Here is a 6246-nt window from a genome sequence, read left to right as displayed (position 1 = left end):
GGAGGCCAATGATAATGGGGAGGTGCATGTAGGGTGATCTGGGAGGCGCTGAAGGCGGTGATCAGGGGTCAGTTGATTTCCATTAGGGCCCACAGAGAGGGGAAGGAGAGGAGAGAGAGGGAGAGACTAGTGGGGGAGATGGTAAGGGTGGATAGGAGGTATTCAGAGGCCCCCAAGGAGGGACTACTCAAGGAGCGACGAAGCCTCCAGGCCGAGTTCGACCTGTTGCCCACCAGGAAGGTGGAGGTGCAGTGGAGGAAGGCGCAAGGGGCGGTGTACGACTACGGAGAGAAGGCTAGCCGGATGCTGGCACACCAGCTTCAGAAGCGGGAGGCAGCGAGGGAGATCGGGGGAGTTAGGGATGGAGGGGGCAGCACGGTGCGAAGTGCGGTGGGTATTAATGGGGTCTTCAGGGAATTTTACGAGGGACCGTATCGGTCTGAGCCCCCATCGGAGGAGGGGGGAATGGGTCGCTTTCTGGACCGGCTGAGGTTCCCAAGGGTAGAGGAGGGGCAGGTGGCAGGGCTGGGGGGGCCGGATGGGTTGGAGGAACTGGTCAAGGGACTGGGGAGTATGCAGGCGGGGAAGGCACCGGGGCCAGATGGGTTCCCGGTGCAATTCTATAGGAAGTACGTGGACCTGTTGGGCCCGCTGCTGGTAAGGACTTTCAACGAGGCAAGGGAGGGGGGGGTCCTGCCCCCGACGATGTCTAGGGCGCTGATTTCTCTAATTCTGAAGCGGGACAAGGACCCTGTACAGTCAGGATCGTATAGGCCGATTTCACTCCTTAATGTGGATGTGAAACTGTTAGCAAAGGTATTGGCCATGAGGATTGAGGACTGTGTTCCGGGGGTCATACACGAGGATCAGACTGGTTTTGTGAAAGGGAGGCAGGTGAATACCAACGTGCGTAGGCTCCTGAATGTAATGATGATGCCGTCGGTGGAGGTGGAGATAGTGGCACCTATGGACGCGGAGAAGGCTTTTGATAGGGTGGAATGGGGGTACCTGTGGGAGGTGTTGAGGAGGTTTGGGTTCGGGGAGTGGTTCGTCAGCTGGGTGAGGTTGCTGTACGAGGCCCCGATGGCGAGTATGGCCACGGACAGGAGGTGGTCGGAATATTTCCGGCTATACCGAGGGACGAGGCAGGGGTGTCCTCTATCCCCCTTGCTCTTTGCACTGGCGATTGAGCCCCTGTGCATGGCTTTGAGGGAGTCTAGGAACTGGAGGGGGTTGGTGCGGGGGGTGCGCGGGGGTGGGAGAAACACCGGGTATTGTTATATGCGGACGATCTGCTATTTTATGTGGCGGACCCGGTGGGGGGAATGCCGGAGGTGATGCGGATCCTTAGGGTGTTTGGGGATTTCTCCGGGTATAAGCCCAACATGGAGAAGAGCGAGCTGTTCGTGGTGCACCCGGGAGACCAGGAAAGGGGGATTGGTGAGCTTCCGCTAAAAAGGGCAGAAAGAAGTTTTAGATACCTGGGGGTTCAGGTGGCTAGGAGCTGGGGGGCCCTGCATAAGCTCAACTTAATGAGGCTGGTGGAGCAAACGGAGGAGTTCAAAAGATGGGATATGCTGCCGCTCTCTCTGGCAGGTAGGGTACAGTCGGTTAAAATGACGGTGCTCCCGAGGTGTTTGTTTTTGTTTCAGTGCCTCCCCATCCTGATCCCTAAGGCACTCCGTCTGGGATCCTCCGAGCAAATATGCCAGGACAAGCCCTCCACCCCCATTGGGTTAATACCAGTTGGCAACGGGATGAGACTTTTAATAAGTGGGCATTAATTGGCCACTTAAGGGTCTCAATTGGTGGTGGTGTAGGAAGGCCATCCAAGAGCCTTCCTGTCCTCGACTTAATTTCCACCTGGACTAGCCACCTCCCAACCAATTAAATACCCCATGCCACCAAACCGGGCATGGGGGAGGACACAGAATTCTGCTTCAAGTCTCTGAAATGGTGCCTGAACCCACAACCTCTAGCTCATGAGATGTACATCAGCTGAACCAGAACTGACACCTCCTATGTACTTCAGTTCTTCACTTCAAATTTCAACAAAGCGCTTCAATTGTGTTATTTTATTACATCACCTAAAGCCCTCAGTCACAATATTTAATTTATAAATTCTTCCTCCACTTCAATCCATCTTGTATAATGTGTCTTTTTTAGGTTGCAGAGAATTAAACAAAATTTAGGATAAAAGATCAGGGGCTCGATCCTCCGATTTTGAGGCTATGTCCTGACACCGATGTTTGAACAGTGGCGTTTTACACCTGAAAAAACGGCGCAAAAGCTGCACCGATCCTCCGTCTGATGGGGGACTAGCAGGCACGCAGCATAAGGCCCCCGGCTCTAGCTGCAGATACGGCTGGAGAATTGACGATCCGTGGCGGCGCATATGCACGGTTACGGCCTGCAGTGGGCGCGCCGTGCATCATGGCGTTGGCCGCACGCGGACCGGCCTACCAAATACCCCTTTGGCCAGGCTCGCCACCCCCAGACCACCCCCCACTAGTGCCCTCAGCCCCGTCAAAGCCCCAAGCCCACGGATCGCCCCCTCCTGACTGTGGCGGCGCTGGACTCAGTCTGCAGCTGCCATGCCAGGTTCCCAAAGAAAAAGCACATGCGCCTCACACTGTCGGGGACTCGGCCCATCGGGGGCGGAGCATTGGGGTAGGGCCTCAGGTGACGTCCTGAGGCCGTCCCGAAGGCGTACGGCGTACTCTGCGAGTATGTCGTTTTGGATGGGCGGAGCATCGCAAAAGCAGCACCGCCCCCGATTTCGGCACCAATGAGGATTCTCCAGTCAATCGCAAAACGCGATTTCGGCGTCGGAGACCGGAGAATCCCGCTTCAGGTCTAATCTTAAGCATTCAGGTAAATATGCTGGGAGATCATTCTAAATATAGCTTCCTTGAATCAATAGGTGATTCCAAACCCTGTAAATAATGGATCATTTATGTGCCAATTTGTAGAGATGTAACTGACCCTTAGATGCTGAATATGGGATTGATGACGTTAATTAGACATTTGTCCTTTCCCCACTCAGGTCTATCAGTTTTGAACATCCTTTCTCTTGTGATAATTACAACGAATGCCAAATGTCAGATACTTTGAGAGAAGTGCGTGCACTTAACGTTCAAATCAGTGATTTATGCAGCAGGCCTGCGTTCATAACTTATTTTTAAAAATATGTTGAACAGCTTATATTATATGTACTTGAGGGCTTAAAATCGCTTAGCAGGGGATTATTTTAAAATAAATTTAAAGTACCCAATTTTTTTTCCAATTAAGGGGTAATTTCACGTGACTAATCCACCTATCCTGCACATTTTTGGGTTGTGGGGGTGAGATCCACGCAGACAAGGGGAGAATGTGCAAACTCCACACAGACAGTGACCCGGGGCTGGGATCGAACCCGGTCCTCGGCGCCGTGAGGCAGCGGTGCTAACCACTATGCCGCCGTGCCGACCCAAACTAATGTAGTACCTAAATTGGTGAATGAGGGGAATCTTTTGGACATTGTCTCCCTGAACTTTCAGAAAGCCTTTGATAAGCTACCTCACACTAGATTGCTTCACAAAATAGAATCTTGTGATATTAGCAGGAATTTGATACATTGGATTAAGAAATAGATCTAATCCCTCAGCTAAACATATATTGTCAATGGTTCAATTGTCAATCTGGAGGCACATTACTAGAGGTGCCACAGGGATCGGTCTTTGGCCCATTTCTTTTCACTGCGTTTATTAATCTGACAGTGTTAGGGAGGTAGGTCAGATTGCTGATGATATCAAATTCTGTGCGTGGGTTAAGGCAGTAGAAGTGTACAATCGAATACAAAGAGAGTTAGATGCAATGGTTTTTTTTTGTGCCAAACAATGGCAAATAACATTTAATTTAGATAAATGATGCATGTCGGTAGGACAACATAGAATACGTTTATCATTTACAGTGAACAATGCTCCAACCGAACCTAATCCCTCATTCTTAGAACCATGCAAGTAAATCTCCTTTACACCCCTGCATGGACCCTCCACATCCATCCTAAACTGTGGTGATGATGCCAGACTTGCTGAATATTTCCAGCACTTGTTGTTTATATTTATTTTAGGCTTTGAACTACCACAGCAAATGCAGTCCTTGCTAAACAGGTTCAAGACAGGCCATGGACCATGGTTCCTGTGCAGCTAATTTCGACTGCTGGGTCCTGAGGTCAAACCCCCTTATGTACCTCTGGAAAGATACAAACCATGCTATACATTACTGAGGATTAAGTGGCAGACTAATCACCTTAAACTCAACAAAGGGCGACACGGTGGCACAGTGGTTAGCACTGCTTCCGCACAGCACCAGGGACCCGGGTTCAATTCCGGCTTTGGGTCACTGTCTGTGCGGAGTCTGCACAATCTCCCCCTGTCTGCCTGGGTTTTCTCCGGGTGCTCAGGTTTCCTCCCACATTCCAAAGATGTGCGGGTTAGGTGGATTGGCCATGATAAATTGCCCCTTAGTGTCCAGAGATGTGCAGGTTAGGTGATGGGATTACGGGGATAGGAGGGAGTGGGCCTGGTAGAGTGCTCATTCGAAGGGTTGGTGCAGACTCGATGGGCTGAATGGCCTCCTTGTGTACTGTAGGGATTCTATGAAATAAGGTGGCTATCGCTTGACTTTGGGGATTTGCATTCAACACAAAATATAATATCCAAGTCATAGAGTCCTTACAGTGCAGAAGGAGACCATTCGGCCCATCGACCCTCTGAAAGAGCACTTACCTAGGCCCACTACCCTGCCTTACCCCTGTAACCCCACCTAAACTGTACATCTTTGGACTGTGGGAGGAAGCCCACGCAGACACAGGGAGAACGTGCAAACTCGACACAGTCACCCAAGGCCGGAATTGAACTTGGGTCCTTGGTGCTGTGAGGCAGCAGTGCTAACCACTGTGTCACCATGCCGCCCAAAGTCTATCTTATATGTTTACCATTCTCCAGTCTGAAAAGCAACTATTTACAATGACTTGCTGTTTTCTGTCCTTAAGTCATTTATTTATTCAAGTGACACTGACTCTTCTATTCCATGAGCCACAATTTTCTTAACCAATCTTTCCTTTATGTGGTACTTTGTCAAATGCTTTCTTAAATTCATTGTAGACAAAATCCAATTCATTCCTTTCATCAAACCTCTCTAATACTTCATCAACAATTAGATTAGTCAAGTACTTTAACAAATCAGTGTTGGCCCTCCTTAATTAACTGAAACCTCCAAGAGCCTGTTCATTGTTTTCGTTGTAAGAAGTCTGACAACACCAGGTTAAAGTCCAACAGGTTTGTTTCGAATCACTAGGTTTTGGAGCACTGTTTCTTCCTCAGGTGAATTGTTTTCCTTGATTACTAGTCCTAAAACCATACCTACCACTGATGTTAAACTGTCTAGCCTGTAGTTACTAGGAATGTCCTTACTCCCTTTCTTGAATAATCCCCGGACACATCCCCCATATCTGTGAAAGATTGAAGATTATGGCAAACCCTACCAACATCTCCACTCCCATTTCGTTTAGCAACCTGCGATACAAGCTATTTAAATGTAGACAGCTTTTATTACTTCATAGCACTTTGCTCAGCATCCATTACCTCTATCATCCCTAAGCTTTTGTTAGCATCCTCTTCAGTAAACACCAATACAAAGTACCCAATGAGTATTCTAGCCTTGTCCTGCATTTCTAAGCACATAACACCCATTGTTCTTAAAGGACCCACCCAGCCCCTTCCTTTTTCGTGGAAGTATTTTATAATAATAATCTTTATTGTCACAAGTAGGCTTATATTAACACTGCAATTAAGTTACTGTGAAAACCTAGTCACCACATTCCGGCACCTGTTCGGGTACACAGGGAGAATTCAGAATGTCCAAATTACCTAACAGCATGTCTTTCTGGACTTGTGGGAGGAAACCGGAGCACCCGGAGGAAACCCACACAGACACAGGGAGAACGTGCATATACTCCACAGTGACCGTGACCCAAGCCAGGAATCAAACCTGGGACCCTGGAGCTGTGAAGCAACAGTGCTAACCACTGTGATACCCAATACCACGTAATGTCAGATCTGCTATTATAAAGTGTCAGAAGTAGATATGAACAACATGCCCTCTCTAATAAACAATGGCTATCATGCATAATTCAAGATTTCAATGTAAATGGGATGAAAATCCTAGACAAGCTGAAAAGGCTTAAAATAAATAAATTTCCAG

Source organism: Scyliorhinus torazame, chromosome 3 (genome assembly GCF_047496885.1).
Source record: "Scyliorhinus torazame isolate Kashiwa2021f chromosome 3, sScyTor2.1, whole genome shotgun sequence".
NCBI classification, from domain to species: domain Eukaryota; kingdom Metazoa; phylum Chordata; class Chondrichthyes; order Carcharhiniformes; family Scyliorhinidae; genus Scyliorhinus; species Scyliorhinus torazame.
This window is presented reverse-complemented; position numbering follows the sequence as displayed.